Source organism: Lissotriton vulgaris, unplaced genomic scaffold, assembly GCF_964263255.1.
Source record: "Lissotriton vulgaris unplaced genomic scaffold, aLisVul1.2 SCAFFOLD_456, whole genome shotgun sequence".
In the NCBI taxonomy this organism is placed as follows: domain Eukaryota; kingdom Metazoa; phylum Chordata; class Amphibia; order Caudata; family Salamandridae; genus Lissotriton; species Lissotriton vulgaris.
This window is the reverse complement of record NW_028253265.1, coordinates 448,055-470,990: the sequence shown is the minus strand read 5'-3', so window position 1 is coordinate 470,990 and position 22,936 is coordinate 448,055. Positions and strand designations below refer to the sequence as shown.

At 40.5% G+C, this 22,936-nt stretch overlaps 1 long non-coding RNA gene across 1 annotated transcript; it reads right to left on the bottom strand.

Moving 5' to 3' along the window:
• Window positions 1-6,431: 6,431 nt before the first annotated feature.
• Window positions 6,432-21,414, bottom strand: LOC147661066 (uncharacterized). The gene is made up of 5 exons (XR_015306036.1): window positions 21,286-21,414; window positions 16,252-16,298; window positions 15,630-15,665; window positions 10,337-10,415; window positions 6,432-6,535 (listed from the first exon to the last, which is right to left on the bottom strand). It is a non-coding gene; the product is annotated as an uncharacterized LOC147661066 (long non-coding RNA).
• Between the last annotated feature and the right edge of the window lie 1,522 nt (window positions 21,415-22,936).

Genomic DNA, 22,936 nt, shown 5'->3' with positions numbered 1-22,936 from the left:
GGGGTGTTTATGGAGTTCAAGGATGAAACTCGCTTCGAGACATTCTGGGACGACATAACGAAGCCACTGGACAGAAAACTTTACTTTCAAATGAGAATTGGTAGTATACCTATCAGATCTTTCACATCCAGATGGTCAAACAGTGGAAGTAGCTCTTGTCCATTTTGCCCAGATCTTAAAGAAACAGTTAGCCACTTACTCATTGTGTGCCCGGCCTACTCTGCCCTGCGCAGAGTCTGGCTGAGACCCATGACTAAACTATTAGGCACTCAGAGTGGAATTGTGGCTACTAGAATTATCTGTACAAACCCAAGCCCTGTAATATATATAGCTGTGGCCAAATATTTAGGATGGGCCTGGATTATTAGAAGCAAAAAATGTAAAGGGGTTGGTCTTTAAAAATGCACTTTATACATGAATACTTGATGTATCTTAAACTGGTCATTTTTACTATAATGAATTACTTGTTTTAAACCTTGTATACATTTTAATTCCATTTTTATATAAATTTATATATGTAATGCTTTTATGACTATGTTGAATAAAGCTTGTTTGACTGACTGACTGACATAGGTGTCTTTCATACCAATTTTTCCATGTATATATTTTCCAAAATTAATTGCTATGTACCCGCTACATAATAAAAAAACCATTGCAAGAAGCTGCTAAGTTATTGGCTCTGGGTTCATCGGATTCTTGTGAACCTACAAGTCCTATATATCCCCACAAATAAAAAAGGTCCACTGGATGTAACAGTACATTGCTTTCAAACAACTGTGTTAATTAGGTGAAAACGTTGACACAAATGGCTGTTTTTTCAACTAATTTTCAATTTTTCCTATATTCAACGGTTAGTTTCTATAAAGAAACCTTGAAGGATCTACAAAAATGACCCCTTGCTGAATTCAGAATATTGTCTACTTTTCTAAAGTGTATAGCTTTCAAGGATCCATTTTTGCTTTTATACCCATTTATACCATTAACTGGAAAGAGATTGAAAGCACAAAAAATAGCAAAAATAGGCTATGTCCCAGAAAAATGCCAGAACTGTGTAAAAAATGTTGGTTTTCTGACAAAAGTCTGCATGTCCCCAAAAGATGGGAAGAATGTGATTTCAGCACCATACTCCCTTTTTTAATACCATTTACAGGAAAAGAACCAGCCGCTTTCATCTGTAGCCCTTTTTTCCAATTTCTCAAACAAAAAAGAATTTACCTGAATTTTGGCTAATTTGTGAGTCCACTCCACAAGGAATCCACAACCCTGGGTACCTTTAGAATCTCCATGATGTTGGTAAAAAAGGACGCAAATTTGGCGTGGATACCATATGTGGTCAAAAAGTTACAGGGGCCCAAGCGTGTACTACCCCAAATAGCCAACAAAAGGCTTAGCACTGGAGGTGGGGGGGGGAGAGGGAGGCCTAGCAGCGAAGGTGTTAAACTACGTGTTCCATAATGCACCAGGGCATAGAATGAACAGAGAATCCTTCTTGGACTTATGAAGCAGTTGAAAACTCTGCCTCCTTGCTGCTGGTCGCTCACGTCTCTCCGTGGCACTTTGAACTATGGGCCTCATCTTTCATGGAAACGTAATCGCACTGAAGAATTTTAACTGTTACCTTCGCAGTTTTGGAAGTGGCACATTGTAAGAAGGGAAGTGCAGCTTTGTATTACTTTGCGTTTTAACCGTGGGGGTAACTGCCTCTCCCTGCTGGTTTTGGCACTTGGAGCAGCTACGCAGTCAGGGTTGTGACAGGGAGAGGGCTAAATTAGAAGACTCTGGGTTTTTTGCAGATTGCACAAGTACATCGCATCGTTCTTCAAACTAGACGCAATGTCCCCTGATGTTTTCTATGGGAGTGCAGATTGGGGCCTTCAAGGTATGATTTATTACTTATTTCCTGCAATAAAGCAGGCAGCTTTCTGCCAGACAAAAACCTCATGGGAGTTAATTCTTTCTTTCTCTAATGTTGCAGCTTCACCAACACATTAGTAAGAACCCCATCACAGCTATATTCAACCTTTGACCAATCCAACGGCTACAATCAGGTACACACTTTATCTGATGCCTAAAACTTGTCTAGGGTAGCCTGACAACAGGGTAGCTCAGCTTTATTTACATCACATTCTTATAATTTTTTTGTGTTTTTAGTTTTCATGATCCAATCCCAGTCCTGAGGAGAACACCCTAGCCACTTGGGGTTCGAAACGTGTTGGCTTTAGAGAAAGGGTGAGCCAACACAGGGCGTGTCTCGAGGGAATTGGTTTGAATTGACTGGTCATTTATGTTGTTTGGAACAGTTTTTTGGGTTATATTTTGAATTTGTGATTTGTTTAAATGGTGTCTAATCACAAGTGTGGTTTTTCAAAGTAATCATGTGTATTTTGTATGTAAATCTTATTTAATTTGTATCCAAATGATTTGTTGCCCATCTCATCACATGAAATGACTTGGCCAATTTTGGTCAAAAATTCTTAAGCTAAAGTGGAATAAAGCATGTAGACTTTAGAAATGATTGTCTAAGGTTCTATCCAATTTAATTGCAACAGCCTACCTTGTCACTGTGCTTGCTTGATGATATTGTAGTGGTCCAGGCCAGGTAGTGACAGGACCCGAGCCTTGCTTGTTTATACCGACAATACCACCTCAGCATTCAAAGTTCAGAATTATTTTGATGTTATCCCTCAACCACCCTCTCCTATAGATCATTTGCTAGGCTAGGAGTTAATATTATGCTCCAGGAGGTTTCAGATGCAATTAAGTCTTTGAAGAGGGCAAAAGCACCTGCTCCGGATGGTTTCTCTATTCAAATCTTCTCATTCATGTATCCTTTTCGTGCTTCCAAATTATCAGAACTTTTTAACTTTTTATTTCTGATTCAAAGCTAGTGCCTCTTTTATGGAAGCCTATGTAACCTTAATCTCTAAGCCAGATAAAGAAACTTGATTGTATATGCATTATAGGCCTATATCAATTTTCAATTAAGATTGCAGGATCTTTGCCAAAATCGTATCTTTATGTTTAGAGTCTGTTATTCCTCTTCCAGTAAAATCTGGTATTATTAAGGCCCAGACTTGCTGCTGACAATGTTAGAATGTTCTCTAGTATTGTCAGCTTAGCTTGACAAGTTAACTCCCCCTTGGCAGCCCTCTCACTATATGTACACAAAGGTTTTAAATGTATTAATTAGCAATTTATGTTTACCATCGTTCATTGGTTTGACTTTGGCCTTAAATTCATTTCTTTCATTAAATTGCTATATTCTAACCTCTGAGCTAGTATTTTCCAGAATGGTCGCTTTACTTCTTACATTTACTTACATATAGGCACAATGGAAGGATTCCCCTCTCTTCTTTGTTATTTGTTCCATGCTTGGAGCCTTTACTGCAGTGAATTCATTGTAAGACAAACATATCAAGTTTTAAACACGGTGCTCTAGTAGTTCAATTATCTGCATATTTGATGATACCCTAATATATGTCCAATCTGCTTATCTCTCTGGATCAATTTTAATAAGAGGTTTCCCTATATTCCAGTATCACAAGGTTATACATTTTATTTTGATAAAACATAGATTTTAACTCTTAATTTTTGGAAAGCTTTAGAAAGGCCGTGCCGTGGGCCAGACACAATGCGTTCCGGTATGTCATAGACTGTAAAGTCCATGCTGTCCTGGAACTGGGGGTGCATACAGACAGGGGGGCACACACCATGCCCCCCACATACACCCTAATGCACAGGGGCAAGAGGGGGCTCCATAGGGCCCCCTTTCTTTCCTGACTGCCAGCAGTAACATGGAGGATATCTTTGGAACACTACTGGCAATGAGGAAAGTCATAATATGATTGGCAGTACCTCAGGGCACCACCAAGCATATTGTGACCCTCAGACAGATGTGGGACCGTAGTTCCCCGGCAGTTGCAGCGATGCAATGGCTGTCAGACTGCTGAAGTCATAATTGGGAGACGGACAGGCGGTGTGGCAGTGGCTGGACCGCTACCACCATGCCTTCACAATTCTGGAGGCCCTGCTCCGAGTACCAGACAAGTGATAAGCCCCTAAGTAAAAATGTTACTATGTTAAAATACAAAATACACACCTTACTCTCAGTTTGATCTCTATTGTTTATATCAATGGTGGGGAAGGTTCGATACTGTTAAAACGATGATTGTTCCACACATCCTCTACACTATTTCAATGCTAACTTCTAAAATCCCTAAATACTATTTTAAACAACTTGATTCTTTTTGGACTGCATTTTTACTGAATAATAAAAAAAACACGTATCTATACAACCAAAACTTGAAGGTGGTATTTGATTTCAATATTGTAAACGGTATCATTCCTCTCTTTTAATTTGACAGTGTTGTGCTCTGGCTTATGGCTTCACCAATTTGGATTACTTTTGAAGATTCTCTATTTAATTGCTTTGCTTTTAACAACACTGTTCATATGTCAAATTGTACTTTTGCACAATTTTTATTAAATAGAATACTTTTTGATAAATGTACATTCCAGCAGTGTTTCTTGTGTTCCTCGGTTTGGGATAATAAATATCTAACTATGTGCAAAGATGATTTTATTTTGAACATTGGAAACATTTTAACATTGGAATGACAAAGTTATTTTCTGTACCACATGACTCCTGGCCATTACCACCTCTACTGAATGCATCGCTAGAAAAACTTTTACATGGCTCTATTCCCAAGGCTGCTCTCATTTATAAACTTTAATATATCCAAATTGCACTAGATCTAAAAGTACTTTGTAACTGTTATGGAAAGACAAATTAGCTATATCGTTCACTCTATTATTTTGGGGTAAAATTTGGATTAAACCATTCAAAACCTCTAGTGCTGCTAACATTATGTGGTTAGTCTTTTATATATACATATAAACACTGCTATTACCCCAGAACATATTGCAAAGGTTGACACATTCTCTTCTATGCTGGCCTCCTTCAAAATCATAATGTCTCTTTTTTTCATTTGTTATGTAATTGTTGCCATGGTAAAGCTTTCTGCATATTAATTTGGTCTAAATGCTTAAATACTTTTCAATGTACAGTTCGGCTTGCATTGCAGAATGTTTTCTTAGATTCTCTTTAACCTCATATTGATAATTTACCTAACATATCTCTATTGTTAGATCTTTTTATTGCACTTACTTTTAAAGTAATACTCTCTTATTGGAAAGATTTCTCTAAATTATCTGTATTTACTTGGTGGAATGTTATATTTGGTGAACATATAATACATATTGTATCATACTCCAAATATTTACAACTGTTCTATGCTAGTTACCTTTAACTCATTTCATCTCTTTGCACTCACCACAATCTTAATTTTTCTTCCTCCTGCTTTCTCCATCTCTCCCTCATCTTCCTTCTTCTCTCTACTATTTTTCATATTCTCTTCCTCATCCTCTCCTTTGTTCTTCTTTTTATACATAAACAAATCTTTTTCTTTACTACCAAAATGGTTGCTCAAGGAACTTGCAACAAAAATCACTACAAAATAGATATACACCAGAAATAGTGTTACATAAGTTAAGTAATGTGTTCTTTATTTTTGGACATTAGTGGTTTTCTGTGCTCTGTATAATAGTGAGCAATGTGTGTCTTTCTTTACAGAGTGTTACATATGATGAGGGAGGGTATAAAGGGGGATTAAAATGTCAAATTGGATATGGTAACCTATATAAAATAAATTTTGTTCAGTCAGCTGTCATGAACTGGCTTATTTTCCATTGTTATATGATTTTACATTTTTGTGAGTTACTGTAATACTGAATAATGTAATATTGGATGATAAGAGGATGGCATAGTGATTTAAAATATAGAGTTGAATCTTTCAAGAAATATTGGTATCGCTGTCATTGGACATTATGAAACTGACCCACTACACACTGTGGCTTTTCTGGTATCCAAATGTCATTTTTTTGATCACCAAAAATAAATATGAGTTAATGGTTTTGCAAGCATGGGGTCTACATGACATTGACATTTGTCTGCTTTTGTCAGTGCTTTGGCTATTACACACAAGCTTTTGTGAAAACGAGCCATACACATGTACACTATCTTTTACTACTAGACATTGGAATTTTTTTCTCACTAGATTCTTCATTGGGCACACCTTTAGTTAGTTCTGAACCCTTTCCTTGTATATTTGATCTCGGGTTAATGTGGTGCTTTGCATAGCGTACAAAATACACTGCATATTGGTTGCATTCTGATGCATGCATGATGGCACCAACCTAAAAGAAAAGAATGTGAATGAAACACAAAAGCATCAAAGATGATTAAATAATTAGATACATGGTAATAAACAAGGTGTAGTTTGACGCATCTTCTGAAACTCTGAAGTGATATCATGGATTGATCTTTTGATTCCCACTGTCTGACACAAAAGAACACAAAAACACATTCAGGATAGATCTCAATATGATTTATTATTTATTTCGCCAGCCAATGAATTTAATAAAAGCTGGTAGAGAGGGACAGCCTCATTGAGTTTACATTTCACGTCATGGAAATCTGTGGATAAAAAAAATATTAATAGTAATTAGCTTGTAATAACAGGCCATCATGTTCCTGAAAACAAAACATATTACAGGTAGCAGCAAAAGGTGTTTTGGTCTTTGCAAATCTTGTGGTGGGTACTATTTGCGGTGAGGGTACAGTTTAACTGTTGTATTATGTAATTGTGGGTCAAAATCTTTTAATTTAATTTACGAAAATGCAAACAGCCGGCACTGACCATCAGGAGCCAAAAAATGTCCAGTATATTGTTTCAGTACTTAGGGGTTGATGGAACTCGTGGATCTTCACTTAGTGTAATTCCAAAGAGTCACACAACAACTTTGCAAGTTTCTGCGGAATTCTGCCAACGTGTGGAAATAATGCATTTTACGCTGTTGCAATGCGATTTAACGCCGGTAGCTCATTCAACGCTGATATATCTGTGACAATGCCAAAGCATGGTGCGCAAGAGCATGTGGAGTTGATTTTCCTGCCTCTTGATGTGCAAATCTACCTGAGAAGCAGCACTCTAACCCTCGCTACTCCCATGACCACTCGTGATAGAAAATCACACTGGAAGGCTTGCTAGTGACCAAAAATCATGCTTGGGAATGCCAAATGATGTTAATGCTTGCCAGCTCGCTTGCTCGAGCTTTCACTTTCTTCTTGTTGTAATCACATTGCTTGAACTGGGAAAAAGTATGCAAAGTGGCGATTCACAGAATTTGTCCGGAACTCTATGGAGATTGCAAATTGCTCCAAATCTATAAGTGTAAATTCAAATTCTGCCCTGGTCTAGTATGTATCTGGTTAACATCAACATATTCCATATGACAATAATATCCACCCTTAATTCGTCACCAAAGATGTCTCCATTCCATCGCCATCCCTTTAAATGTCCGTGACTGCACATATCCCATCTAGATCATAACTTGTCCACCCACTCTTCTTTAATGCATTTCTAATAACTTCCCAAATTTGGGCTTCACTTACCAATTCCATTGTTCTGATCCAGTGATTCTAATTACCCTCAAGTAACTTGGACAAGTGATCTCCCTCAGTTTGGATGGCAAAATACTCAGACATGTTCATCTCATTTTTGCCTAGAATGGCTTGTGTGGCAGGTAACAGTCATTTTCAATGTATATTGAATTAATAACTAACTGTTGTTACTGTCATCTCTAAATTAGCCTTTCAGTTCCTCCATTTAGCAGATTGTCACAAGGGCCAGATTTGACAATTAAGTGCTGGTTCCGAGCAGCGGAAACCAAAGGCTCAAATTAAGCACTATATATATTCGGGCTGGAATGTAGTTCCAATTTACTGCTATCTTTAAAAGAGTTTCCTTCATTGCTTCTCTAGGTGCACTAGCTGCTGACCTGCTGGACACGTCATTCCATTATCTGCCAGTCAGTTATTGCCCCAATTCCTGTTCTCAGCACTTCTATCCTGCATTTCATGAATTGACTGCATCATATTTATAAATCTTGCACAAACCTCATTTTGCATCATCCTTCGCAAGTATCCATCTCTCAAACTGAGTCAACCACTGTATTATAAATGTAGTTGCAAATTGCACTTGTAGGTAGAGTGACTGATGCCTGCATTTATGGATGTACATTACTTAAACAGTGAATTGCAGAGTTGATGGTCTGTTGGGTGTCTTGACCAAATGTGTGATACCAGGTAGATTTAAGGCCAGTTACAAGTCAGAGATCTGCAGCTTTTGGATTCTGTTCATGAACAGTCTTGGTGGAGCATTTGTGGAATGAATAGGGCTCAATCTCTCTGGTAAGTCTGGTGATGTCTGAAAAAACGTCAAAGGCTTCCTTGCAAAGGGCAATTTTCAAGGGATTCTTGAATGTATGTATGTGAATTTACATAACACAAAACTAGCACCATACCAATAAAGAGAATGATGAACAACGGGGAGCAGTAGATCAATTAGAGGGCTGGGTTGATTGGATAGAGGCAGGCTAACTGGTGAACTCTGCAGATAGATGTCTAAGTGTTGGTGATAGGAGAAATAGAGAACGTGGCAGGAGGAGCTACTTCTGCCAGGGTTTAAAGAAGCAGAATTGTCAACAATATGGTAGGCTGTGTAGTAGATTCAGCTGTGTGCACTTTGTAATTGAGGATAGTAAGTCCCTTAACATTATGGTTTTCCTCCATATTTTTTGTTCTTGAATCTCAAATGAATGATTAATTTAGAATTCCCAAACCATGGTTGTGGCTGCAAATGTAATGGTTAACAGGTTTGTCTGGCTAGGAGCACTAAACAGCCTGTCATCCTTTACTAGAGTCATAACATTTAATATGGATCTGGCCATTTAGAATTTAGTGGATAGGGTACCCTGCCATAACGGTGGTGGTGTACCCTGTTCATCAAACTGATTGCCAGTCCTCTCTATTTAGAGTTGGATGAGCAGCCAGAATAAGGCTAATGAAGGCCTCCCTGGTGAAAACATTAGACCAATAATCCAAAAGATATCCAGCCATTGTTCTAAATATCTCAGACCTTTCGTGCTATTGAGAGCAAGCAATCTTGCACATACATTTCCGTGTTTGGGACCGCCAGGAATTGCCTGGTTGCCCAACAGATTTTTTTTTAAATTGACCCCATACCCTGGGAGCAAATTCGCAAAGTGTTTGGGCTATTAGTCTTCTCTTTTTCAAATACAAAACCCCACTTTGGGAGTTAGTTTTTAAAAAAGGGTAGCTAAGAGGCCAGCTGAAACATGGCGGCTGCTCAGCAGATTTACATTGTCTTCAAAGTAGCCATCAAAGTGGTGGTGGCACCTCTCAATGCACTGAGGTCTGCACCAGGCAAGGAGGGATTTCTATATATGGCTGACGGTATTCTGCCAAGTTGGCTCAATGTATGACCTCCACCCTGCTGGTAGATGGCAGACCACCCACCATGACTCTTAATACCCCCGAAGAGAGGGCCACTTAAAAAAAAAATACGAACCTCTAGAGGTTTCTGAACCGAGTAGCCAGACTCTGCTTCAACTAGAAGTTAGATAATAACACTCTGCTTTAAATGCTCCCCAAATTTGCTGATATTTATTTCACTTTTTCATTTCCCCCTAAAACACTATGTTTTATCTTTTCCATCAAGGCAATATCAGAGACTTAATCAATTTAAAGTTGTTGTTTATTTTGTATGCTAAGGAGCACCATTCTTGAAACATGATTTGAAAGTTGGAACTAATCAATGCAACTACAATTTGTTTTTGAAAAGCAAAGGTGCAGATCATGCTAGCCACTAATTTTTCCTTGTTTTTGTGTGTGGCAGTGTATCTTCCAGCTCTCGTGATCCTGGGAAACAGCAAATGTTGCCAATTTAACAATTTGAACCTCAGAGAGCATATTTGATCAGTGAGGTGGCTATGGTTCTGGTCTTCATGGTGGTGGCAGCTCTCTCCCTAACAATTTAAAGTGTAGTTTTGGAAAAAAGCTTAATGTAGTTTTGTGGGTTTTTACTGCTCAATTATAATGTTCAATAATGGATAATATATTGCTGTAATTCAATCAACTACACCATCTAAAACTATGTCCTGTTTCCAACAGCAGTAGCCATATGTGAATGAAACATTTGGCCCTTCACAGGATGGTCCCCATATTCACCCCAGGTAGTGACCCGTTAAAGTTAGTGAGATCAAAGTAACCCTGCAGCTCCAACCACAAAATGAGGGGATCCCTTTGCTCTTACCACAAAATGGGTTCATTTAGAAGGGAAAGTGGTATCATGAAGCATATATGATATGATTACATTTACCTACTTCTGGTTCTATCGTGCGACCCCTTGCTTACCATGCTGGAATGAGTGGTCCAATAATCGTCCCTGTTATAATTGCAGAGAACGAAGGAGTCCAAGCTCTTCTGTCTCTTGCTGTACACAGAAATAAGGGATTTTAATATGTTAGCTCATGTTTTGTAGCAGTTTTGCAAAGCTTAAAAAGTGCAACTAAGTCATACAATTATCAGGTATAGCTACCTACAAAGGCTAACTCTCTAAAGACAGCACCTGGCAATGTACTGTAATCAAAAAAGGCACAAATATACAGTAATAGAAATGTGTTTACATTTTCCATGAAATTACAAAATTAAAATTCAACAAACTAAAATCATTGTAAATTATATTGAATACATGCTCCAAGTGTACCTCATGCAAGAGGAAACAACTCATTGTGAAGCATCTAAACAAACACAATAGTTCAGAGCAAGATACACACAAATGTAAATAAAAAAAACAGGTGCAAATAATGTTTGACTCTGAGTACATAACAGCACCTTTGAGATGAGTACAAATTGCACTCACCCCTGTATTTGAGCACACTATTACTATCAGTTCTTACCCAGGCCCTCATTATGAGTGGTCAATTAATGCTCCCTTCTTAGGATTTGGATGAGTGTGTGCTCCTCAAGGGATGGAGGCCCCATGAGACCAAGACAATTGTATGCCAATACTAAAAATGAATTTTAAAGGTCAGTTTACGTTATTTAGCCACTCTTTGAGAATATGGCAGAGTGTGCGAAAACTATATTTGATTTATGCTCATTTTCATTTCCACCCCTCCAAACTCGCAGTTAGGCAACCTTATTTAGAGGTGGGGGATAGTTTCTACTAGTAGAGCCTTGGGGCACATTTATTAAAGAATTGCTCACCCTTCCGCCACGCTATGGGTCGCAAGAGCTACACAACTCCTACGTTCAATTTATCAATATGTGTAAGGCCATCTTGAATGGCACTGCATGGCATGATAAATCCAGAGTCGCACAACACATTGCTGCGCTACCCTGCCTCAGGGTGGCAATCCATAGGTGGAGTGTGGATGTCCCATTCATCCACCCATAGATTTTGAGGCATTTTCACATTTACGTTACTGGTAAACCTGGGAAGGTGTTGAAATGCTACACATCCCCATTTGAAGTGTTATGATGAGAAATATCTTAACTTGTTCTTGTTTATTCCCCTTTCTATGTGTGCTGCTTTCTGCAGCACACACAAAAACAGGGAAATGCCTCAGGGGACATCATGAATAGAACTACTCACGCCCCCTCTTATTACCATGGAAACACACACACAACCACATACCCATTCACAGACTCAGATGAGTTTTCATATACCCACTCACTCCTCCATAGAGGTTCTCACACCCACGCGTAGTACAGCCATTCACACAACCATTCACTCAGCCATACATCCACACATACAAGTCACTCAGACGAACAGTCACTCACATAGCCACACACTCACACATACAACTACTCACACACCCACTTATATACTACACCGTCACTCCACATACCCTCGCTCATCCATATAGCCACTGACTAACTCTTACAAGCACTCACACACCCAGATAATCACTTCATACCCATTCACACATACATACAAGCACTCATGCATACGCTCAGTCACCCATACAGCAATTCACACAGACACTCACTCTCTGATACAGCTGCTCACACACCAACTCACTTAACCAAACACTCACTCACTCATTCATACAGCCACTTACACACCCAGTCACTCACTCATATAGCCATTCAGATATCCACTCACTCACCCATACAGTCACTACACACCCAGATACCCTCCCAGAGAGCCACTGACACCACCACTCACTCACCCATAGAGCCACTGACACGCCCTCTCATTCACCAATATAGCTACTCACATTGCATCTCCCTCACACACACAGATACTCACACACCCATATACTCAAGGATATATATATATAAACCAAGGTATCTGATTGTTAATTCGAAGGGTCTCACGACAGAACTATGAAGCTAGAAGCTGATCTGGTTTGCAGCATCAACTATCCTCAGTCTGAGCTGTTCCTGGAGCACTGCTGATCATTCTTATGCAAGAGGTGTGCTTCAAAATGGCTATGAGATGCATCGTATGAAACTTGGAAGCATATTTACAATGAAGTGGCGGAGCACGGCATTAGCCTCCTTGGCTTAACGCTACACTCTGCCACTTCAGAAATAATGTAGTGCAGCCCTGCATTTCCCCCGTGCTGGGGCTAAATGTAGCAGCCTAGCACCAACGCAAGCACCCTTGCACCATAGTGCAAGGGTGTCTGCGTTGAGGGGAAGATTGTTTATGTGCATGACGGCCTCCCTTCCTGCACATAAACAATCTATAAATGGCGTTTGTAAATTTTATGTGTGTTGCCTAATGCAACACCCATAGAAGTTGCAAAACGTTATTTTTTAAAAATTGTTTATGCGCAGAAAAGTTCACCTTCCTGTACATAAACAATCAATGGCCTTTTGCTGTTTCTATGTATGCCGCACAAAGCCGCACACATGAAAACAGAAATAACGAGGATAAATACAAATTTCTCCTCGTTTTGCCTGTTTAAGACCAGGTTTTCCGTGGTCTTAATTTTCGTGCTGCCTCCTATTTACACCACCCTTGTAAATAGGGGTCAGCGTCAAAATCAATGGGTGTTGCAGTGGAATGCCCACAGCAACACCCATTGTCCTCTCCTTTCACGCTAAGTACAGCTTGAAAGGGTGCCTTATTTACAAGGCAGCATTAAGCAACATTAAGTGGCTTAACGCTGCCTTGTAAATAAGGCAAAGCCCCTATCGCCACTGCAGTGTCACTGAAAGTGACGTTGTGAATATGCCCCTTGATTTATGAGCTTTTTTCTGTTAATGTTTAGCATAGCACTTAGAAGCAGCGATAAGGTGTTAGGATGCTAGGAACTTGCTAGCCATGTTAGGAATGTTCATATTTTTTTGTTGACTATGACATATACACCTGCATATCATATTCTCTTTCTGATTGTTTACTGTTAACACTTGATGCACTAGACTAGAGTTTCAGAACATTTTAAAGTTTCATCTCCTGTATGTTGGTACCTATTATTGAGGGTTTGTCATCCCACTGTGTCCCTGAACTCATCTAGTGGGACTGAACGTGACCAGGAAACACCTCCTACACAGTACTGCTCAGTGAGTTGACTTGAATATAGATTGCAGTCCAACTGGATTTCTAATTCCTAATGCTGCATTAAACTGAGCCCTTGCACCAGGGGGTTAGAAATTTGACCTTTGCTGCTTTATTGTGGCAACAGATCATGACACAGTCCAGTCCAAACTGCAAAGTCAGGTCCAAACCCAATGTTATGGTTTGTATACTTATTAAGTTCTACGTGGAACGTGGAAGGTGACATTGTTAGTGAGTGACATGGTTTGGTTTCAATGCCTGAGCATTCTGTTGAGGACAGTTTACTGTGGTTGAGGAACTGGACAGACCTCTTTCCTGTGCATGTGGAGCTTATTCATTATTCAAGAAGCTGCTACTACATTCCTGTCGGCTGTTTCATGCTTAGGTGCACTCAGAAGAGGCACACTACACCCAAGACCGGTTTAGGCCTGCGGAATATCATTAGTCAGGTGCCGCTTGGTTTCAATGGCAAGAGAGCATATGCTTTCTTAAGATCACTTGTCTGGTCTGCATGCTTTGTCGTTCTGTACTGTTTAATCATGTACAACCAAAGTACTCAAGGTCTCCGCGAGTTGGTCAAAGCTCTCTGTGTAAACAGGATAGTGTAAGGATACTGGCAATATATAAAAGAAGGTAAGGCAATAGTCTGAAATGACATCGACCCCAGGATTGGAAGGAAAAGCACGATTAAAGCTGAAAGGTAAAGGAGGAGGAATAGAAATGAAGGAAGGAAGGACATTTCTTTTACAGAACTGGGAGGATAGCAGAGAAAGAGACAGGGAACAATACTACAAGAGTGGGAGGAGACTGACCAGAATGCAGGGTAGCTAGAGAGAGAAGGTGATGCCAAGATGAGAAACCACCAAACTAGCGGGAAGTGCGGAAACACACGATCCGGAAAGACAGTAGCTGATTTCTTTGACGGGACTTTGACTAGAAATCTAGAGATAGATTGGTACAGGGTTCGATTTAAGGAGTCCACAGATATAGTGGGACTGGATCAGGGTTGGATTGAGATTAAAAATCGACCCGGGCACGCTATAAAAAAGTGGCCCTCATTTTGTATATTGCCTTTCCACAAAACACTGCTTTAAAGTTTTATGAAAAGAAGGGGGAGGGGTGTCTCTGGCAGAGGAATGTTTTCTTAACTTCAAGTAGATAAAAAAAAATGCACAGATTATTTCACACTGATGAAACACCTGAAAAGAAGTGAGGCCACATCCGGTCAGGCCCCCTGCTCTGCTCAATAGACATACATAAATGGGCAAGCCAGAGAAAGAAAGGGAGTGACACATCTGCCCGTTGATAAAAGGGAGGTAAAGGACGCCCATCTGCCTCCAGAAAGGCCTCTCAGGCACCCACTGGGCCACTGGAGGCATCTGAACAACACAGACACCTCCCAACTCATCCCCCAAGGCTGCCCATAAAAGCAGCCCACAGCTGAAATTTGGATATCGGCCTATCAGCCATTGCCCGAGTGGCCGCCTTTTCAATCCGACCCTGGACTGGAGACCTCCGGGCTAAGAGAATCTTACAGAGACACACATGCCAAACTTGCAGCAGTCAGGGAAACAGAACAAGGATGAGCGGGAACTAGCAGGAGAAGCACTCGATTCTGCCATGCTTCTGGAGGGGTGTGGCCAAGCCAGGAGCATGATCACACCTTCGTACGGATTGGGAAGAGGCGGCCAGACTGGGCAGTGGTGTAGGGAAGGCTGAGTAAGTAAAGTACAGACTGGCAGAGTTATACATCACAATAACAGAAGAGTGACGATTATTATATCTTTTTTTGGTGCGCCAAGTTTGGTTTTCCTTTTGAAATTAGTTTGAGTTTCACATTTAGTATGAGGCTAGGGGATAGATAGAATTATATCAGCCAAAGGATTTAAATATTTGTATATATTTTTCTTTTAAGCAAAACGTTCTAAAACATAATTAACATGAATTCATAGGTAGGACAGACCTGTCAGGGAAGGACAAAGGAAACAATAAAGGACTAGGGAGTAAAGACCAGTCTTTCTGAAAGTGACAGAGGACTAGATAATGCTTACTGAGGTATTGTTGGAAGTGAGATACAAGGTAGAAGAAAGAGTGGAGATGAACAATATCTTTACTCCAGGATGCAATACATACCTCTGACTCTCTTTCCTCGGCTCCCGGCCGGTTAGCCTGAAAAGAAAAAGAGCAAGAAGAAGACATAACAATGGTTTTGCGCTACGACAACTAAATCAATGACAATAACAATTTATAAGGAAACTGTGATGTACTATAAAGTACTTCACCTACAACTACTGCCTTGTGAAGAATAACCAAGCAGAATAAAAGAGGGTTCACTTATACTTATACAGTTCAGACTGATTAAAAACTGTACAACCTGACCAATGGATTGAATCTAATAACTGTGAATATACTCCTCAAATTATTTCCTTTCCAAAATATGGTTTCAGTGCTGACCCCCCTTCCTGTTTGAAGAGCTGTGTACATTGCCAATGTATGTTGGCTCTCAAGATTCCTTGGCTTCTGTCAATGCTTATTAGATGTGAGAGTAATGAAAATCTTACAAGAATTCTCAGGTTGTTGACATGACCACTTGACTTGGCAGCCATCCTTGCACTTGTGTGGGAGAATTGCTACCCCCAAGCCACAAGGCCTTAGCTGGCTTAATTGGTCAATGGACACAGTGTGGTTCACCCCTCTCTCTGCCCCCATTGGGACCATCGTTGACAACCACGACTACAAAACCTGCAATACATACACGCAATCCTGAAGCACGATCATCACCCAGCCTTGACTCTCGAGTTTCTGCAGGAGAAAAAGAAAAGACAGAGTTTGACCAATACACTCTCTCGTGATCCTGGAAAAGACAGAATTACACCAGTGTTAGTGCACTAATCCAACAGAAGCACATACTTATTTTTAAAGGATACTATCTGATATTCTGGCTAAAGGCAAATTCGAAGGTACTTGGTTTAATGTCTCATTTTTTAACCATGCTGAAAATGGTTCACGGAAGGAGTAAACTCTCAAGGACGATATCAAAACTAAACTAAGTTCTTAGGATTTTCTTGAGGTGGGATAAAGTGAACCTAACCTGGAACCCTGGAATATTAACATTGTTAAGCTAAATTTCTCAATAGATAAGTCACACAATCCCTAGAAGAACAGGGCAGTAATGTTCATGTATTGATATTGATATGTACTGATATTGTGTCGCTATTAACAGCATTACATTTTAGTGCAGCAACTGAGAGAAAGGTTGTCAAGAAGACATACACCAATGAAGGCAAAGCATTAATAATGGTCGTCAGAGGTAGAAATGTATTCACCAGTCAATCTACCCTCATTCACACTTTTTTACTGGGTTTTACATGTATCATACAAGTAAAGCCTTGTAAAACAAACGTGTCAGCATACACGGTCAAGTTACCGGACTATTCAAAAGCACAGGACTATAGGAGCCTTCCAAAATCCAATGTATGGCAAGGTAAAGCATCCTGCATTTTGGCTTTGTACTGATAGAGGGTAAATGTAACCATTTTCTATAAGAAGGGGGGAATCCAGGCAGGGGGACGGGGAGGCGAGGGGGTGAATGGTAAAAAGAAAGGAGGTGTGTGTTAGTAGGGAACCTTCCTACCTTTCAGGTGTCCATTATCTTTTGTTCTGAGAAAGTCTGTTAGCTAATTGCAGACAAGTATTCTTGAGCCTCAATACAGGTTCCCCTGATTAATCCCATGGGTAAGACGGTATATCGGATCCCTCATAGTTCATTTGTACCAGGTTATATGGTCTAGTCCTGGGGCCTCTTATGAACAAACTCCACAGCTCTAGAAATGTCTCCAGTCGATCATTCTGCCTGGCAGCAATGAGGTCACAAACTGCAGATTTATACATGCCTTGAGCAAGGAGATGCAGATGTCAGTGCACCACAATCCTAGCTAGGGTAGCATGAATCCAGTGGTAAAGTAAGCAAGGGACCCACGTCGAAATGCCAGAAACCGGTCCTAGAAAGCTTGGCCATGTCTGAACTGGGGTGGCAGAGTGGGCTAAAGAACGGTGATGGATTAAACCCAGATCTGTTGACTGGGTGTGAGTGGTTGATTGGTTCAGATGCTCCACACATCACCACCCCCTTTTGTACCGCTTTGTTCGCCATAAGTTGGCAGGGTATGCTCAGACGTGAGTCCCTTGCTCACTTTGCCACTGGATTCAAGCAAACCTGGCTGAAGACGGCTGTAATGCCAGAAACCGGTCCTAGGAAGCTTGTTTCCGGTCCAGGGAAGGCATGAATTGGCAGTTCGAGCTGGACTGTTCCCATGAGGCACAGGGTCAGACTGATTTGCAAATGACCATCTCTGAACTCGGGTGGCAGAGTGGGCTAAAAAACGGTGATGGATTAAACCCAGATCTGTTGACTGGTTGTGAGTGGTTGATTGGTTCAGATGCTTCACACATCACCACCCCCTTTTGTACGGCTTTGTTCGCCTTAATTTGGCAGGGTATGCTCAGACGTGAGTCCCTTGCTCACTTTGCCACTGGATTCAAGCAAACCTGGCTGAAGACGGCTGTAATGCCAGAAACCGGTCCTAGGAAGCTTGTTTCCGGTCCAGGGAAGGCATGAATTGGCAGTTCGAGCTGGACTGTTCCCATGAGGCACAGGGTCAGACTGATTTGCATATGGCCATCTCTGAACTGGGGTGGCAGAGTGGGCTAAAGAACGGTGATGGATTAAACCCAGATCTTTTGACTGGGTGTGAGTGTTTGATTGGTTCAGATGCTCCGTCCATCACCACCCCCTTTTGAACCGCTTTATTTGTAGTTTGAGTTCTGGCAGGTATTGAATAACATACCATGAGATAAGAAGATATCAAGAGTTGCCAAAGGTGGTCTGTCTTCTATGTCTACAATGAGATCCCAACAGGGCGTATAAAGTGAATAATTTGCACCAATGAATCCAAAGGTGATGAGAAATTAGATGTTTCTATATTTGATTTGGAGTTTCACCTAAAATTTACTCCTAACTTAAAACCATTTGTTACCCATGAGCATAGCATTTGCATGGAAAACGCAGCACCAAACCGTAGAAGGGTTCTGCTAACTGTACAAACGTTTGAAGAGGGCAGAAACACTAAATCGTATTCACATTCTCATACAAGAACCATATTGAAAATAAACATGTGGTATTAGCTGTAGTCAACTCAAGCAATAGCAAATAGTCAGTTATCGGTTACTCAAAGGTTTGAATGCAAGCATATGAATGTTAGGTTGTGGACACACATTTTGCATATTGAGTACTTGGATTAACCTTGTCGGGGAATTGCAGGGGCTTGGTGAGCATTTAGGTGGAACAAAATGTGAATTGTCCTCATTGCTCCTGAAAGGATAACCATAAAAGCGGACACTGTGGTGTGCCACCGATGGAAAAGAAGGGTGGGGTTGAACTCACTGATTCACTAAAGCAGGTGTAATGGGCCCATCTACACATGCAGAGCTGGTTTTATCACTGTATGATTTTAATGTTCAGATGAAGAGAGTGACAGTGACAGTATCCCAGTTGCCTCATGCTCAAAGGTAGGACTGCAGGAGATAATCACACACGTGACATGACATGCACAATAACCAAATGAGTGGAAGAGAATTGACAGCGGGGTTTAAGGAGAAGATAGAATAAATGAGTTGGCATATTGTTTCGGGGAACGGATAAAGAGAGAAAATGAAACTGTTACACAAAAACATTAGGTTTGAGTTGTTGAAAAATTGAGAAGAAGGAGTAAAGAACAAAACAAATTTAGTGTGAGATAGTCATGAAGGTAGTTGCTGTTGTTCGTGGTGAGAAGTATTGGCCCTGCCGGGAGCACATTCAGCATGCCACTGCTGCGGCGCTAGTATCATTCCCTCCACCCCACATCTCCTTTCCTTGAAAGATGAGAAACTCCACAGGGTTTCAGTCCTTATGAGGTGGGCCGCCTGCACAAAGAATACAACTGTGGACAACAACCCCCAAGAAGAAGCTGTGCCTTAAGTAACCGCTGCCTGTGAACCCTTGCTGGCTGTCCTGTTCTGACATAAGCTGGTGGGATTAGAGCCCAGCACACCCCAGCAGCAGTCTCACTGTCCCTGCTTCAGCTGACAGAGCAGGAGCCTTTTGACACTACTGCTCTATTATGGCTTCACCACTGAGGTTCCATAATGAGCTAGAGAGCCAGCATCCTTTACGGTTGATGGAGCGCACATTAGGTACTCGTTCACTCCATGTTTAGATAACTGGTGCTGTGGAATGTACTGCATTTCATAGATAGCTGTTTACAAAACAAGGGACCTAGTCACATTGTTTTATACTGGGTAATGGTACCATTCTCTTTCCTTTTCTCTTTGCCCAGCACTCCCATTCTCTTTACCACTTCATCTGTTTAGAATAAGAATGATACAATTTTGAAGACTAGAGAGAGCATTCTCTGCCTTCAGCTATACTTTAGTTGAGTAGATTTTTAGTTAAAGGGGAAAAGCTCAAGTCTAAAGTTATACGTTTTGCACACAAATTGATGTGTACTGCCTCCACTGGAGGTGGTTTTTTGAAGACCAGCCTTAACCGTCAGCATAGAGAGATTAGACATAAATGAGTAAATAAGAACAATACATTTACACAACTCAGGGAGATAGCGTTCTGTACCTAGTTGCAGTCATTTATTTATTTATTTATTTATTTATAAAGTGCAGGACTCGACCCCCAAAGGGGTATCTCCGCGCTTGCGCTTTTGATGCAGGTGATGGACTGATAACTGAATAAATTAGACTACCAGCAGATTATGAGGTCGAATATAGATGGGTTTTAAGGAGCTTCCTAAAGGATTGGAAATTGGAGTTAATCTTTAGGGCAAGTGGAAGTGAGTTCCAGAGAATGGGACCTTTATAGGAGAGATTACCCTTCTAATCCTGGGAACCTGAAGCTATTGCAAATCATGAGATGGAGTCAGATGCATTGATCATGGGACACTAATAGTCCCCCTCCATACCAGCTCCTCTCCAATCACTTTGTCATTATATATTTGCCTGTGACCTAGTAGAGCACTCTGCTGCTTTTTGACAAAGGTCAGGCTCTATAAGTACCATAGACACTTACATTGTTCATGACAGATCATCTCATAAAGTTTGACAGAGTGAAACGCATAGTTTCTGTTGCCTCAATACCTCCACTCCTGCTATACAGATCCCCATTCAAACCCCAGTGCAGTGCCTTGTATTTCGGCTATAACTGCCTTTTCTGAATTTCACACTTTGATATTTTAACCCAACATTTCACAACTCTAGTTGCCATCCTTAATTGCACAATTGAAACCACTTTTAAGAATGAAAAACCAAGAGCTTTTAAAAAATGTCATACAGTCAATGTCACAATAAAGTCTTGATATAGATTTCATTTTTGGAACATGACAGAGCAATTTGCGTAAATCATTTATTAGAGTGTTCAAATGTTATTGCATTTTGCCAGATCATACCCTAAACATAGTTTTATTTTGCTGACTCTTTCAAAGACCCTCCAGATGTGAGCTACCTTGGAATAAACACCTTCCGACTCATAGCTAACTAGAAAGGACACATGAGTCACATGGACAAAATGAAGGAATACATTTTGTGAAAATAAAACCAAAATCTAATTCTGTGTTACACCCTAATCACCTTTGTGTTCGCTTTTTCCCCCAGAAGGTAATGGCAAGCCTACATGTTTACCTTGATTAACCTTATTTTCAAGTTGGCTGATCTACACAATGTGTATAAATTGATTATACATTACCTGGGGCAGATTCTGCAGGCTGTACATTCAAAAGCATGACTCCTATAATAAGGACAAGAGCCAGACCATAGAACACCTTCTGAGCCATGGTTTAGTGCAGTCTCCTCAGTTTAGTCTGTCAGATTCTGGATGTGGATTGCTCTTCAATACTTTAATGCCACTTTTATATCCTCAGATCTGTTTGTTTAACGGTTTGATATTTTTGCATACGCATAGTCTCTGTCAATTAAGCCACATACTATAGTAGTAAAACTAGTCAGCTGTTGTATGGTACATTGCCAAACAGGATGATGTATTTTACTATGGTTGGCAATGTACCCCACTGGCACTCCATTTTATGGCACCATGAATCTTGATCCTGATTAACTGCTTATTGGCAGGTTATTTATGCGGTGTAAACTGTGCAAGACAGTTGCAGCCCTCTTTAAACAACACTAGTGGGATGTCTGGCTTTGCTGCCAGTGAGAGAGCAAGACAGAATATTGAGATTATATGATTGTGAATGTAGTGAGTCAGGGCTCTATGTGCATTGGGTGCTCAGCAAAACTGACTTTAGAAATGGGCGCCAACAAGGCCATATCTTTCTCATCTTTAACTTTACAAGCAAACACAATGATTTCTCTCTCAACAATGAGTAAATCAAACCTTGAAGCAACCAATTCAATGAAGCATTCACTTTTAGTTTCACACATTTTACTTCACGTTGAACTGTGTAAATGTACCTATTTCCGAAGATCGTTTTCTTCACCTAAGTGCTGTGTTTCTGTATTTTTGTTTTTCATGGGATATATTAAAAGCCTGTACTGCAAACTGAGTTGGCTCTGGTAGTCGGGTGATTTCAGAAAGTGGATGGGTGTCCATGATAGTGTGACAGAGAGTTGAGGATAAATGCAGTGTGAGGTTCTGAGACTGCCATTATTTGGGCCATACATTTTTTGGTCTCTTCAAGACATTTTGTTTACAGTTACTAGGGTTGGAGCCTTCCCATTAATTAACCTTGGGTGGCTTCAAATCCCCTCCCAATTGCTTGCTTCCTGCTGGTCAGTTCTGCAGTCCGCACTTCCCGCTTCTCGCAATGTGACCCTCCCCTGGAGCATGGCCCAAGTACTTGCGTCCTTGCACTGCTCACACTTTTGGGGCTGTTTTTTTACTTTTTGTTGAGCCACTCTACAGAGTATTTCTTTCCTAGCTGACTGTTTTGTTTGTTTGTTGTGTTAGGCTTTCCAGCTTGACTTTGTTTCTCCAGTAAGTATGCATTATCTGTAAACAGGCCTTTAAATCTTGTTCTTATCTTGTCTCATTTGCTGTACATCCAAAGTCAGAGGTCAAATAAGACAGATGCTTTGTACTCTGAGAGAACTCATTGTTTACTTTTCTTCTGCTGATTTCAACGCGAGAGAAGGCATGTGTCAATCTTTCTATTCAGTTCCCTATGCAAGAGAATAGGTTGTATGATGGTATCTTTTCTAGCACGCAACTGTGCGTTATTTCAGCATACATCAGAATGAGAACAATAGAAATTAAGTACTTTTTTGTAATTCTGAAGGGTGGTGAAAACAATTGTTTCAATACATTATCATTTGTGTGCAGCAAAACCATATGTCTGTGCAAATGTAATGCCCATTTTCAATTTTCAATTGAAGATGTGCTG